Genomic DNA, 16,795 nt, shown 5'->3' on the forward strand with positions numbered 1-16,795 from the left:
ACAGCACGGCACGAAGGAAACATGCAGGAATATTGGTACAAATACCAAAAGTCTGTCTTTTCCTGAACAAGCATGTGCAGTGAAGTGAGGGCCAAGAGACCGTAATAAAGTTTATGACTGCACCGTGCATGCACATGAAGTCGTGGGATACACACTAGCATTTGATTTGACTTCCATCCTGTGATACTTTAAGATCAAACATGTTTAAAGACATATCAAGTGGGGAATTTTTTTGCAGCTCTTCCTGTGGCAATGCTCTGAATTTACAGCGTAATCCATGCAATCCAAAATTGTAGAGATTTCAGTTTAGAGAAAACATGTGTGATGCTTAAAGCATTAAAGACATGTCCAGTAATTGACCCCCACACATATGAACACATAGGTCTGTGTTGAATTTGAACCACTGCTTCATTCAACATAATGAAAGGATCCGTGCTGCATTTATGGCACAACACGTGAAATGGGCGAACAGACGGTGCACAGCTGTTTACTTCTTCATACAAATTGACAGCCTCAAATAGAAACTCGGCTCTGACTGATGTTCCCATCCTGTCAGGCTGCACTGTGAGATGCTCACTCTATCTCTGGTCATTGAAAAATAGTGCATTGCTTTTGGGGAAGATGTGCCGACTTGTCAAGTCTCAGTCTCAGCGGGGCTCAGACTGATCTAGTGGAGCCATCGACTTTCATTTTGAGAACCTGTGTCATTTTATGCATTTTATTTCATCTGCACTGCGCTCCATTTGCCGGTGAGAAGCGGCACACCTGTTTTAAGACAGCAAGCGACACGTAGGATTTAACATGTGGAATTTAAATTGATCTGCCAGTGAAACAGCTCCGTGGTTTACTGACTGCGTTTAATCTCACTGCTGACCTTTAAGAATAACATTCAGGACAGGATGCCGTCGTCTGTACTACATCATCTTATAAAAGAAAGAAAAATTAATAACACAGCGCTCCAGTCCACATGCATCATGGGTGGTTATGAAGCCCGTTATCAACATCCCGGCCATTAGTCATCAGACAAATGCTCAGTGTCGCTGGCAACAATAGCTGGCGAGATGGAGGACAGCAGCGTCTTTAACACTGCACAGCCTATGCACTTCCAATCAGATTAATCATTTAGCTGGAGGGTCAATTTTTTATTTAATTTATTTAAATCTTTTCAAATTCTGCAGAGATGCACTCAGGAACTTTGCATTTTTAAAATTCTGTTCAAACACATCACTCATGTTCAATTTAACTGTGATGAGACGTGAGATGAACAAAACAAAGACAAGCTATAAACAAGATAAAGTCTATAATTTTTAAGCTTCTTTTCATCACAAGAAACTATAATACTGATTACAGCGTCTGCACTCATCAAGTGGTTTCACCATCGAGGAAACAAGAGAGATTCAGCACCACGGACAGCGCTCATCATAATAGTGTTCTGGGAGTTTTTCCTCATATGTTGCATTCAGATTTTGAACTGAAGAGGATTTTAAGAACAAATTTGTGACATTTGCAGGTGATCTCTTAAATAAAATATAATGATGAAATGAAGAAATGCTCCTAAAGTGCAAATGTTTAAAATTTGAGGGTCGCGGGGGGCTGGAGCCTATCCCAGCAGTGATGGGGCATGAGGTAGGGTTCACCCTGGACAGGATGCCAGTCTGTCGCACGGCCACATATAGACAAACAAACACATTCACACCTGCACACCTACAGGCAATTTTTTAAAGTTTCCTATTCATTTAACCTGCATGTCTTTGGATGTGGGAGGAAGCCGGAGCACCTGGACAGAACCCACGCAAACACAGGGAGAACATGCAAACTCCACACACAAAGGCCACAGGTGGTAATTGAACCCATGACCTTCCTGCTGTGAGGCAACATTGCTAACCAGTAAGCCACCATGCTGCCACCCTTTTTCACATTTGAAATAATATATTTTAGATTATGTATTTTGATTTTGGAAAAAAGAAAAATCATGTTGTATATAAAGAGGTTAATGTGATTATTACTTATTGAGTGATGGTTGATAAGTGATTTTGTGCTCTAGATAGGTAGATAGATAGATAGATAGATAGATAGATAGATAGATAGATAGATAGATAGATAGATAGATAGATAGATAGATAGATAGATAGATAGATAGATAGATAGATAGATAGATAGATAGATAGATAGATAGATAGATAGATAGATAGATAGATAGATAGATAGATAGATAGATAGATAGATAGATAGATAGATAGATAGATAGATAGATAGATTTTTCTTCTCAATTCAAATGAGATGAGATTTTTCTGTTGAAGCTTAGATTAAATAAAAAAAAATTCTGAAGTTCCAAGTCTTGTATTAATTATGAGATGATCAGTCACCCCATTATCCTCAGTTGGTTTGATATTTGTGCATATCATTTTTTTAGTAATCTAGAAGAAAAATGTCAAACATTATCAGATTTTCAAATGTGAAAATTTGCTGCGTTCCTAAATTTTTTTCTTGATTATCAACTATTTTGTAATGTTTGTTCTGTTGTTTAGAGAGAAAAAAAATGCGGCAACATGATGGACAGTTCTCACTACTTCTTCAACAACTGTGGAAAAAAAATGACAGATTAACAAAATCTAAATAGTTAGTTTTATCCTTCATTAGATCCATAGCCTTAAAAACAAAGTAAATGTATTTTAGTGTACTGTTATAGTAGATTCTGCGTCAGATGAAGCACCATAGATAGAACTTGTCACTTTGATACGTCACACAACGCCGTGGGATTCACCGCCTCGGGTCGGGAATACACACAGGAATGTGAACAAAGCCTATCCACTGGAATGTCATGAGGAAAAGTCCCGTTCAATCACGTTCACGCTCTCACACACAGAGTAAGAGAGAGCTGCTGTGATGGGCTTTCTGCCACGTGGTCCTCCTCCCAGAGCCTGGCTGGCCTTTGACTCGTTTACACAGATTAAAGATGTGATGTTGAAGCCGGATAGCACAGCGCCTCCGCTGAGGCGTAACAAATGTCAGCGTGATAAAAGCACGGACTCTAATGCTGTATTATCTCAGCCACGTTGTTTAGTGTTTACGAGAGCGGAGCAGGTGTGATGAATGTCCTGCTCAGACAGAGACACATCTCTACCTGTGTGTGGAGGGTTGGGCGCAGCGTTTAGCCGCAGGAAGACGAGGGCAGAGGTTAGGTCAGACGAGTCGATCTGGAGATGTTTGCTGGTTGACATGGTGGAAGCAGTGAGCAGAAGTGGCACTGTTTGGCCCCGGGAGAGTTCTGTCTCACACGCCAGACAGGACAGACTGCAGCAGGCCGACGGCACAGGGGAAGGTCAACTCAGGACACCCAGGTGTCACCTGATGCATTGTAGGTTAACAGCCTCAAAATGATGTTACCATTCCCTCCTCCTGCAGACCATCTGTGCAACTCCACTCAGTTCATTCACCTGCCGCTAATTTATTTCTTCCACTACAGAGGTTATGTTTACATGCACATCTGTTTGTTTGTTATTTCCTCTGTTCAGGAGGTTATGTTTACATGCACATCTGTTTGTTTGTCATTTCCTCTGTTCAGGTGGTTATGTTTACATGCATATCTGTTTGTTTGTTATTTCCTCTGTTCAGGAGGTTATGTTTACATGCACCTCTGTTTGTTTGTTATTTCTTCTGCTCAGGTGGTTATGTTTACATGCACATCTGTTTGTTTGTTATTTCCTCTGCTCAGGTGGTTATGTTTACATGCACCTCTGTTTGTTATTTCCTCTGTTCAGGTGGTTATGTTTACATGCACATCTGTTTGTTTGTTATTTACTCTGCTCAGGAGGTTATGTTTACATGCACATCTGTTTGTTTGTTATTTCCTCCGCTCAGGAGGTTATGTTTACATGCAAGTCTGTTTGTTTGTTATTTCCTCTGCTCAGAAGGTTATGTTTACATGCAAGTCTGTTTGTTTTTATTTCCTCTGCTCAGGAGGTTATGTTTACATGCACCTCTGTTTGTTATTTCCTCTGCTCAGGTGGTTATGTTTACATGCACGTTTATTTCCTCTGCTCAGGTGGTTATGCCCCAAAATATTTGTGTCATGTATTGTACACACACCGTCAAGATAACACCATTAATGCACAATGGGAAGGTGAAGGTGATTACAATGTGATTTTCGAGGAACATCTGCTGCCGTCAAGACATCATTTCCAGAGACACCCATGCATTTTTCAACAAGACAATGCAGTATCACTTTGTGTGCATATTACAAAGTCATGTCTGTGGAACACAAGGTTACGAATACTGGATTAGTCTGCTTGAAGTACTGACCAGAGAGAATGTGTGAAGAATTTTGAAACGAAAAAGTATCGATGAGCTCCTATTGATGCATCTTAAGACGTATTTGCATGAAGAATGGGGCAGAATAATAACTGAAATGCTTAAGCGATTGGTATCCTCAATGCCCAAACATCCTTTAATTGTTGTGAGAAGGAATGGCAACATTACAAAGCGGTAAATGCTTTAACAGCCCAACTGTTGTTGGAATGTTTTGCAGGCCTGTATATTAAGAAATGAAGTTGACCACACAAAACATGAAATACTTGTCTGCAGTGAAAGAGAAATAAAAGTATATGTAGGGATCACTGTGGGGGGTATTTGCATTTTCCATATCATCCCAACTTTTTCTGATTTGGGGTTGTGGTACAGCACCACTAACAATTCTGCCAGCTAAAGTCAGATAATGAAGTTGCATACCAGTAGATGGACAATCAGAAGATCATGATGGTGTTATATTTATGTCAGAAAAATGGGCTCTAATTCAAATGTGTAAAATAATTATAATATAACACACTGACCTTTTCGTTGACCCTTTTTAAATGCTGCTCTGCTGACAGGCTGTAATTAACATTAGCCTCCAGCAGCTGACTGGTGTCTTCTGGGAAGCCAAGCACAATCACGGCCAGCTTGTAGTCCTGTAAAACACAGCAAAAGGCCATCAGTTCATCTGTTCCTCAACCTCCCTCCCTACTCGCACCACCCACCTCCTTCTTGTCTCCCACTCTGCAGGAAACACACAGAGAGCTGCTCAAAGGCAGGTGGACGCCTGTTTTACACGTTGCATTTCTTATTTTGCTGCCCGTCTCCACCTTAAGTCCATTAGATAACTGGCAACTCACAGCAAACGTTTTAAAAAATGCACGCGTTTGATTAAGATCATTTATCATCAGATGCAATTTTCTGCTTATGACACAATAAGAGCACAGTAGCTGCAGATTTGTGCGCTTGCTGAACCGAATTTAAATTAATGTAGCAGCAGCTTAACCACATGAGTGCTCATACAGTACCTCACTGTAGCTGGTGCACGGCCAATGCACAGGTGGATCTTTGAAGAAAAATGCAACCTGTCTCATTTTGTTCTACATTCTCACGTGCTGGAAAATACTTGCTGAAAGTTTAAGATGCTGTGATGCTGCATGTTGTTTTATAGTTGTTCTGCTAAAACAACAGGCACCTCATTCTTAACAGGATTCAGGAGTGCAACGAGAGAACTGCTTTACTTGGATAAGAGTTTGCATTTTGGCCACAGCACCACCTCTGTGGCATTATTTTCCACCCAGCGCAGAGTAGTGCTTATTGCAGTGCAAGTGTCATTTCTAGTGGGCAACCGAAGTAGTAACCGTTTTCAGACCCAGCAGGTATGTTGTGTAAATAGAGAGCAGCGCTGCACTCATTTGTGCACCCAGGTTGTTCTAAAAATTAGGTGTTTCGAGGCACAGTTGGATCTTTGGTTCTGTGAGAAAAGACAAAATGCCACAGACCACCCAAAAATCTGGTCTAAAGTCAAGGACGCTGTTTATCACCCGTTTATGCAGTGCAGGATCCACGTGCACCTTACACGAGCAGGTTCACAGCACAAATCCACTCTGCTTGAATGTACTTCAGTGAAGCAGTGATTAAACAAACAAAAAAAGCATTCGGTTTTCAAAAGTGTCTGTATGAGTAACTGCTTCAGAAATCAACCTTTTCCTCTTTGGGTGTTTGGTCTCACTCTCCAGTATGAAGTGCATGTGTGATGACACATTCATGAGGTGTGGCCTTGAGGCAGAGAGTTCAATTGTTTTAACAGCTTACTTGTTACCTCCGCCAAGGAGGTTATGTTTTCGGTCGAGTTTGTTTGTTTGTCTGTCTGTCTGTTTGTCAGCAGGATAACTCCAAAAGGTTTGAACGGATTTTGATGAAATTTTGTGGAGTGGTTGGAAATGACAAGAGGAACAAGTGATTAAATTTTAGTGGTGATCCGGATCACGATCCGGATCCAGGAAATTTTTAAATTATTCTTCACCATTGCGGGATAAGGGGAATTTTGACATTCTAGTTTCTAACTCCACAAAAACACACCAGAAAGGCTTGAAAAAAAATTAGGGTGTAACATAGTCAAATGTTCTATTAAACAGCAAAGTTTGGTGATGATTGGATCCGGATTCCGGATCTGGTGATCCAGAATGTGCAAAAATATAGGGAAAATAGAAAATGTGTCAGTGTGAGGTGACAAATGAAGCTAGAGATGCACAACTAACACCAAATTGTAGCTGAATCTGTACTGATTCAGTAAGGTGTCATCAGATTTGATGTAGCTTCAAATGTTATGGAGCTAGAACCGACATAAAATTGATTCCAAGTTCTAGTGGTATGTTTTCATGGTCAAGGATGTCAAATATAAAGGAAAGAAAAGTGTATGTATCATAGTTTTGGTTGTAATACTGAATTGTTGAATAGATCACTGTGCCAAGGAGGGAATCTCTTTAGGGTCAGTGACCCTATGGCCTTGTTTAGAGAAGTGTTTCATAAATGTTAAAAAATTCATATATTTGCAGTTTAGTTGAATAATAAATTGAATTTGTGTCTTATTTGTTTTTGTCTATAAGCACATGCAATATCAATATCAGTGCACAGATGACAGTAGCTTCTGGGAAAGGTGCAAGTTGCAATAAACTGTGATGCCAAGCGCTAAGGATACATGCTATCCAGTCACAGCAGATGAAACTTTTTTTACTACTGAGCAAACATCATTGTTAGACTTTTTTAGGTTCATTGATTCCATAGCGTGTAGATGCTATGGCGTCAGTGACCCCATGGCCTTGGCGGAGGTTTGCACTCTCCGAGTGCTTCTAGTATTTTTAGTTTTGATGTAGTGATGCTAAAGCTGAATGATCCTAGACAATGGATACTCTTTAACATGAAAAATATTTGTGTATTTTCTGTGAAAGGTATTTTTTAAATCAATGTGGTGTATGCTGGGTGGATGATGGAAATTAGGAGCAGGTGTAGGTAAAATTATATGTACCTTGTCTGCTGCCTGCAGTTAATAATCATCACATGCATGATGGAACTTAGAAGCAATTGTGGTTGAAGATATATGGCATGAAATGAGCTTGTTTGACAGTTTCCTTCATTTCCAAAGCCTTGGACCAGCAGGTGGTGTTGGAGAAAAGAAAAATGTGTCATTACGCTAAAAGAAGAAGGATATATCCTCAACTGGGAGCATAGATAAGTTCAGTAAATGTTATAAGAGGATGTTCCTTTGAGATTTTGAAATATTAGTTTTGCTGGACAACAGGTCAGACTGATTTGTCAAGTAGAAACTGTGACTATCACACCCTGCCTGTCAAGCTGACAAGAAACTGTTGAGGGACCTCATTCTGGACCAAAGGTTGACAGCCATGCTATGGATTAGTGTGTGGTACTAGCAGGGAAAGCCCTTCACATTGTTACCAGAAGAATGTTTCTGCCACAGAAAAGTCCAAACTGTGGGTGGTGGCAGCTATGAAGAGAGATTTTACTTGTTTGTATTAATATTTCCATTAACTAGGGCTCAACCAACTCACACAGTAATAACACATATTTTCTCTTGTGGACACTAACATCTAAAACACTGACAAGGACTCTGGCAGGAATTTGTCAACACTTGTGTACAGCTGAGTTGAATCAAATGTCGTTTGTAATACTAAACTAAATAAATAGTTAAATAATTGAAAAGTTCTTTGTCACAAATCTAGCTGAACATTTTTAGTCCCAATGGTGAAAAAGTGAATAAACTATCACAAAGTGAAAATCAGCTTAGTCACAGCGCTAAATCAACTTGTTGACCCGTACTGATCCCTGTTTACAATGACCATACTTTATATATCTACTTCTGGAGAAGTGCCAAACATTATAATGGAAAAATACATTTTGTATTTTTTGAAAAGATGTGGCAGCAAGTACAACATTCCAAATGATATTTCCATGCAGTGGCACTCTGACGTTCTAAGCATCTCCTCGTGGTGGTGAGGAAGATGGACTCTTGGTTGGGTTGATCTAGAGATGCCTGTGCATTGGTTTATTTAACATGGGAATAACGTTGCATGCTGACAAAAACTTGGGCCTTGACAGACTCTTAGCATGGTCTGATCCCAGATGACTGGGGTCTGAGGATCTGCTCCAGCCTTCACAGCCATTGGTTGACAAGCCATCACCTCCTTCACCTGAACTGCTGGTGAGCATTTCTTGTTTCACCAGAGCCCTGTTAGCCATCTCTTACTCAGGGTTCCTGTTTGGGCCTTCATGGATACCGTAGCAGCCACGGGGCACACAGAGTCCCCACTGTATTTATCAACAACAACCACTACTTGATCAGTTAACTCTCTGGGGCCGACGCCGTCATATACAATGGCTAAGACCAAGCTTTACTAAATTATAAAAAAAACTTTTTAATGATATGAGATAGAAACTTACTTTTTTGCTGAAAAGTTAACTCCGCGGACTTTCAAGTCAGCCATCGGCCATCTTTGTACTCCTCATAGAAGCTGTGTGATGACGTGTGCAATGTGAGTGTCAATCGGAATTAGTTCACCATCACATGGGTTTCCAAAATCCAATCGTAGGGCAGATTTACCTCACGTGAAAAGCCAAAGATCATTTTCAGGAGTGATATGTTACTAGTTGGCCCGTTTGAATAGCCCCCTGGGTGCTCCAATGAGTACATACTATTAATACATACTGGTACATACATATTAGTACAAGCAGGAGCACACGGAGAGCCTCTGATGACAATCTCACGTGCTCAAACAAAGAGTGTGTAATCAGGATTGCTCCACTAGTTTGCATGTGAATGTTACTGGATAACTCTGTTGCTTTCTCAGCGTAAAGCACTGTTTACCATATCAATGGACAACAAATGCATAGACCATTTTGTATATATTGTTCAAAATGTGCATTTGTGTTTATTGTTTGAACCTTTTTGTTGTACAGTCTTTCACACAAGACCTCAAATTACCTTTATAAAGTGTCAAAACAGTTGTTTATTATAGTTTGCTGTGTGTTTTGAATAAATGTGTGTGTAAAATTATTTTTCGCTTTATTTTTTCCTTGCCTATTTTTGATTGTAAACCTTTATTACACTTCTAAAACACAACAAAAACATATATATTCTGAAAGCACAGGTTGTTCTGAAAAAAAAGAGACATAAAACTTGATTGTGGGATGCAGGAAGAGCTGTTAACAGCAATAATAAAACATTTATGCCAGGCAAGTGAACTGTCCAAAAAATGCCCTCAGACCCCAGAGGGTTAACCCAGCTGTCACGATGTGAATGAGGGGTTGGACCTCGACACCCAATAGAACAATGGAATTCCAGTGCTACTACTTTATGAGGTTATGTTAAAAAAATTAATAATAATAATAATAATAATAATAATAATACAAAAAACTCCAACAATGTAAAATTCTAAAAGTTTCTGTGGAATTTGTGGCACCATTATGAATATTCGTAATTCATAATTGGGATTTGGTTGTGCAAGTGGAACTGTTAAATAGTGATTTCACTGCTGTAACAATAACATTTCAGGCTTATCAATCCTGAAGGTCAAATTGCCCGACTGTCTCCTCCAGAGGGATTTGTTTCAGCCTGGGGAACATTGGCTGTTTCTTATCTCATCTCATGAAGACAATAAACTGCTTTTCACAGGACTGAAGCATGTTCCATTTCCCCCCCCCCCCCCCCCCCCCCCCCTCCTTCCCCCATCAACACCCACCCTTTCCGACGCCGCTAATGTCATTCCTTTTCCCTTCGGCGGGGGCGGTGCAGTTTTAGCTGCAAGCCCACGTCCCCCAACCCCCCCCAATAAAGTATCAATAAAGATATCAATCAATAAAGTATCAAGTATCAATAAAGTATCAGTAAAGATCAATAAAGTATATATCTAATCTAATTATGAATTTTGGCAGAAACCACACATGGCACAATGGAAATCCCACAACATCTATGTGTCATAGCTACAGAAAGTAAAAAATGGATGTAATATGAATAATCACTGCATGGCGAAACGCGTTAGTAGGAGTAGTACTGCAGTGTATTGTTACTAGTACTAGGCTCTGGAAATGCAAGCAAATGTTGCTGATGTTGTTGTTGTTACTACAAGTGGAGTTTCATTTTGGGTGATTTACTATTTCTTCATCCTGTCAAGAAAAAAACCTTGTGCTGCTCCCCGACTGGAGGCAAACCGTATTCCCTCAGCTACCAACACGTTTTCAGAGAGTGTGAGAGCACTCGGTGAACGCGACTCCTTCCTTCAACAATTTGTGTAGCACCGACAAGTACTCCCTGCCCACATGCCATTTCTCACTGTAAAAATCAATCAGCTGCATCAGGGAGGCTCATTTTCATCATCACTTCATTGACTTTCTCCCAAGCTGATTTTTCTTTACAGCTACCTTGTGATACAGCTGGAGGCCAGGGAGATCACAGTGCATCTTAATGAGCCTGTACCCCCCCCCCCCCCATACACACACACACACACACACACACCCTTAGCCTTGTTAGCTGACACTCGTGAATGCGCTCACATGTTGCTGACAAAAGCATCGCCCTATAATGCTCTTGCTACGAGGTACAAAGGTCTTTCCTTGATCTTGGCAGCTTTGAGGCATGATCATCACACAAGCAGTCAGAAGAACAAAGCTGGACTGATAGAAATGCCCGGCTGGGACCTTTTGTTGATATAGCAACTTTAGTGATGATTTTGATGGTCTTTTTCATTGCACTTTGGAAAGTGCTCATTAAAAAAGGTGTTTAACAGAGTCTAACTTGTATCTTGTCTATGTGACCAGTACCGTTAAGTGACTATTGAAGGATGTCATTACTACAAACCAAACCAGTGCAGCATTTGGATTCAGTCTTAATTATTCTGTTAAGATTAAGAACCCAAATATGCAGGCAGCCACAAAAATGGAAGGTAAGGTGCAGTCAACGGAGATTTATTCAACAAGTGCAAAAACCGTCCAACAAACCAAGCGAGGAACAACGAGGGAAAAATGGGAGTAAAAATCAAAACACACACCAAAACCACAGCGAGGTGAAGGAAAACCTGAACAATGACTGAGAACTCAAAACTGCTACAACACTGGAGAGGACAAAGATGTTCAAAGTACTTACAATCATGGAACAATCAGAAGTAACCAATGGGAAGGAACCAGCAAACTCACAAGGTCAAACTCAAGCTTAAATACACACTGGGGTGATGACACAAATGGATGAGGGGTGAGGGTAATTACAATCAACACAGCTGAGGCCCAAAACATATAAACAAACTCAGACCACAAAAATAAAACAGGAAGAACAAACTACAGTAGATAAAGAAACAAAACCATGATCAAATAAACCCACGTATGAGACAGAACCAGATTAATCAGACTGAAAAGAACAAAGGAAACTAAACTGCAGATCAGTGACATAATAACCAAAGATAGACACAGACAAAGACACGTCATACACACATGAAAACTCACAGGGACTCAACACTAACAACACTAGGAACAGTCACCAGGAGGGGGAGAGAGAGGACAAGGACCAACAGAGAAATAAACCTCAAATTCAAAACCAAGGACAGGCACAATGGGGTGGCAGAGAGCGAACCACAAACACCAACATGAGGGTACAGACAGAACGCCATGACCACAGACACAGACAGAGGACTGGGCACTGAGAACACAAACACAGGACGCAAACATGGACCCAGGACACACCACAACATATTCAGTCACATATTCAGTTAATGTGGTCCACCTCTGTAACAATAAAAAAAATTAGTCATACAACTGTAATAATGTTTGTTTAATTTAAACCAGTGCAATAGACAGGGTGTACCCCACTTTTGCCCAATGACCACTGGTATAGCCTCTAGACCCCTCATGATCCTTAAATATGCAGGTATATAAACTGGATGGATGTGCTTGTATGTTTGCAAACACGAAAAAATCACGAAATAGTGTTTGAACGACAATGGCATTTTGTAGAGAGAGGTCCTTGAGCAAACTTTGATGGTAATCCAAATTTTTTCCTTTTTGCTTTTGGCTACTTCGAGTTGCTCGTGGTTGCCACAGCTAATCTGATCCACATTGGGATTTAGAAGGTGACGTTGTATAAAGGATGACATTCCTGGTGCAGTACGAGTTGTACATGGAGAAACGTGTGCATCTCCTGGTGTTCCAAAGCAGTCTACCAGCCAAATGCCAATTAGGTCTTATTACTGTCTAATTTCTGCGAGCTGACAAGATTAGATATGCAAAAGCAGCATGGCTACACGTTGAAGGTGATCTGCCTCAAAATGTTTTTTTTATCTCTCTATTTGGCTTTTATGGAACTGGACTTCTGTTTACCTCCAGATTTTACATTTTTCTTTATGGTGTGACAAAAACATGATGGATATGAAAGTCAGATTGTTTTTAATTTAACCAGGTTAGTCCCATTGAGATCAACATCTCTTTTGCAAGGGAGACCTGGACAGTTATAAAGTTTCCAATTCACCTAACCTACACATCTTTAAATGTGGGAGGAAACCCACGCAAACACAAGGAGAACATGCAAACTCCACACAGAAAGGCCACAGGTGGGAATCAAAGCTATGACCTTCTTCGTGTGAGGCAACAGTGCTAACCACTAAGCCAACGTGCTGCCAAACTCTGATTTCATGGCATTGATGGGGGTCATATGACGTTAGCAGGTATTGCCCCCTTTGCCTGTGCAGCACAACTTGGTTTAGTGCACAATGTACAATATGGCCCAAAATCATAGCAACATTACACAATGTTTAAAAATAGGATTTGAAGGTATTTGGTGTTTAGACTTGCGTTCTTTGATAACTGCAAGAAGAAACTGCAAGCAATCAGCCCATTTGTATGCGGTGCAAACATCATTCAGTGGTTCATTCAGGCCACGTGAGAACTGGCAATTAAGTACAGATGAGACCTTTTAATCTGATTTTGTTTGAGGAAATAAATTCATTAAATGGTACCAGTAACCACTCAATATACAATTTTTTAGTCTATTGGGTTTTTTTTATTTCCCTGCATGAAAGCCTTTTGTTGTTGTTGTTGTTGTTGTTATTGTTCAATGTGTATTATTTATTATTTAATGGGGGGTTACATTTATTTAGTAGAGGGTTTATATATTAGCAGGGGGTTATTTGCCCAGGTATTAGAAGTTATACTCTACTGTATGCCTGTGCATATTGAAACTACTCTATGGGTAAATTATAGGCCTGGAATGACTTGCATTTGAGGGTTTTGTTTGTTTGTGACATGTTTCAGATATCCACATCTGAACACTTGCTTCCCCTGTGACATTTACCCTGATAAATGCTAAATATGAAATGTACAAATCCAAGTTCACCTTCATTTAAGAGCTTTGCTGTAAAATGGTTAAATGGATATTTCAAAATAAAATGCTGATATAAGTCGGCGGTTGGGAGGGATGTGTGAGATTAAGTAATTCATAAACTTTACATGTGTGTATGGTTTAGAAAATTGTCCCACAACTGAAACAGTGCTTGTGACATCGTGCAGCATCATGTATTTTTGTATACACTTCAAAATTAACCTGTGTGACCACAAGTTTCAAGACCTCCACCACTAATGTGTGAGTAGAGCTGCTGAAAGAAAAAGAAAAATGATATAAAGTCTTGAAGAGAAAGTCACAATGAAACCTGGATTTACTGATCTCACATTGTGCTGTTGCCACAGATTCTACTGAATGGCTTTTGTCCATGTTGTCGGTGGGACACATGTTTGTACCCTGTTCATCTCACCAGGTACAAACCACCGTGCACTTGTTTTTATTTTGGCTCAAGGTGCACAGAGACATTTAATTTTTAAGTGTAACTAATGATCCTGGGGAGGCTGCTCTGTTTGTTGAATAACCCCCAACTTAATTCAGCTTTGTCCTTATAGTTACTCGGGTCTCCCACGCTTTGGGACGCTGACCTTATTCCCAGGATGTGTGATGTGATCTAACATGACATTCAACTATGTCCCTGGACCACCGGATGGCTGTTAGCCGTGTGTGCTTTGAGTACAGAATTGGCTGTCTAGTTTTCTCAAGAGTCTTAAGGACAGGAGCCTGATCCACTTTTGATTTCCAAATGGACCTTAGGAGGCAGCGCAGGAAATACAAAAACTCTCACTCGTAAAGTCTGTGGGAAAGTGTCAATGAATGTCTCTAAGGAGGAGATACACAGACGTAGGTTTTTTTAAGGAGCTGTAGATATGCCACAAAAAAGATGAAGCAAAAGAGCACTAACCTCCGACACATTCTCGCATTCACATTAAGGGGGACCGAACACTGATGCTTGGTCAGAGTCCATGACAGCACTATAGGGATAGTTACTGGACTCCCACCCCCAACTCAGCCCAGTCAGTCCTATATAAGCCCTGAGGCCCCATGGTGACCATGCTTATCCCCAGATTCCGTAGTGTGAACCAGATGAGTGTCTACAATGCCTCCTAGTCAGAGAGTTTGCTTCATGGACCAATGCTGGGACCCGTTTACAGCCAGGTGGACTGGGACGATGCAGATGAAGTGTCTTGTCCAAGGCCACAGGCAGGGTGCCAAAATGTGAAATGAACAACTCATTTTGTGTTTCCGTCACGAAATGAGTAAAATTTTTGTGTCATGGAATGTAGTACAATGTAGTAGAATAAATTACAAACATTTACACCAAAGGTAAAATTTCTCTGTGATGGTCTCATCAGCCAGGGAGTGATCCAGTGATCCTGCTCCTTCCACCGTGCACTCACTGAAGCCCTCTTGTTCTGGGTAATTTCTGCACCTGACAGCAACTTGCTCCAGTTAGCAGGGACAGGGATGGAGACAGACCCATGTGACATTTTTTCCAGCCTCTAGGATTGGTTGTGAGTCAAAGATCATCTGGAGGAGAGCTGGATATTACAGATAAGAATTTGCAGTTTCAGGAAGTGGTCAAACAAAGTCTATGTCATGTTCTGTTCTTGAGCTCGTAATAGAAATTTGTCAAAAAGTACAGTTTGATGCACTGGTGTGTCCATGGACTGCAGAGGATCAAGGTTAGGGTTTCTCAGTGCATTGCTAAATGATGCAAATTTTCACATGTTGCTGTTTGGTCCAAAAAAAAAGATGGTTTTACATCAAATTGTGATACGTTAGGAGTAAAAATGTGTTGCTTCTACATATCAGTTGTAAAGACTGGTTTGAGTTTGTGGTTTCTTTCCATCAACTTAAACCACTTTGCCCATTTTTCTTTGACTTCTGCCATCAGTAAGATGTGTTTTTTTTTTTCTGAGAGAAGTTTCTCTTAGTGAGTGCATTCTCTTTTTTGGACCATTCTCTGTAGGTTTTAGAGACCATTGTGTGTGAAAATCCCAATAGAGCAGCAGTTTCTCAAACACTTAAACTAGCCTGCCTGCCAGCCTGACATGTTCACTTAAACCAGGTTTTCCCCTCATTCTGATGGTTTCATTTGTGCTCAGCAGATCCTCGTGTCCATGTCTACATGCTTCAGTGCATTGAGTTTCTTCTATGTAGGCAGAAGGTTACCTTTAGATTTCTTCAGAAACATCATGTGGCAACCACAGGATGGCGTGGTCACGGAGATCTCAAAAGGCAATGAAATCCATCAAACAGTCTGAATGTTTTAAATATGCCGGCCTCTGTGTCTGTGACCTCACTCGGGAGATGTGAACTGCTCTAATGAAAATCAATGAAACCACTGGCATTTCAAATGTGGCTTGATGGAAGGTGTGAAGTTACCAAGAGAAAAGAAAAGTATTGATCTACAGAATTAATAGACGCACTGATAGAAAAAAGAGAAAACTGTCATTTACTGGCATTTTATAACTGTCATCAAAGGGGGCACTTTTTTGGAGCAAAGAATGAACAGAGCGAACTGAAGCTTTTCCTGCAGCTGTCCAACAGTTGCGTCAGAAATATTTGAACTTGATATTACCATAGCAGATAGAAGACCTCACAGAGGACTGACACCTGGGGGGTAATCAGGTGTACAGAATACAGCACCAAAACAAAACACAAGCATCAGTGCTGACTGCTGCAACACCTTAGTCTGTACATGCTGAAGAACAGATGTGAAATCGAAATAATGTGGGTGTCGGATGTGTTTTAGAAGTTTCCCCATGAGCATCACGGTGAGAAATGTTCTTTGCCAAAGGAAAAACAGAGACATAAAATGTATTTTTGCACCTCTTTCGTCTAAGATACACAGTTACATGGTTCAAAGGTAATCCGTCAGCCCCCTCATCCCACCTTCTCATTGTTTTAGGCAAAATACCAGTTTGACTTGTCAACAGACACAGACATTCAAGGATAATTTCCTAAAGACATGCTTGAATGCATCTTTAATTCCTTATTTGAAATATTGAAATTTAAAGCAGCAGCATTAACAGGTCAAATCTCTTAAAGCTCTTGTTACTGAGAAATGCAAATCCAAGGCTGGTTCGCCGTATCAATAATCACTGT

The 16,795-nt window shown here is 40.4% G+C and overlaps 1 protein-coding gene across 1 annotated transcript in view; it reads left to right on the plus strand.

Moving 5' to 3' along the window:
• Window positions 1-16,795, plus strand: part of asic4a (acid-sensing (proton-gated) ion channel family member 4a) — a 253,901-nt gene that overhangs the window by 107,474 nt on the left and 129,632 nt on the right. The window lies entirely within an intron of this gene.

Source organism: Thalassophryne amazonica, chromosome 14 (assembly GCF_902500255.1).
Source record: "Thalassophryne amazonica chromosome 14, fThaAma1.1, whole genome shotgun sequence".
Classification (NCBI taxonomy): Eukaryota; Metazoa; Chordata; class Actinopteri; order Batrachoidiformes; family Batrachoididae; genus Thalassophryne; species Thalassophryne amazonica.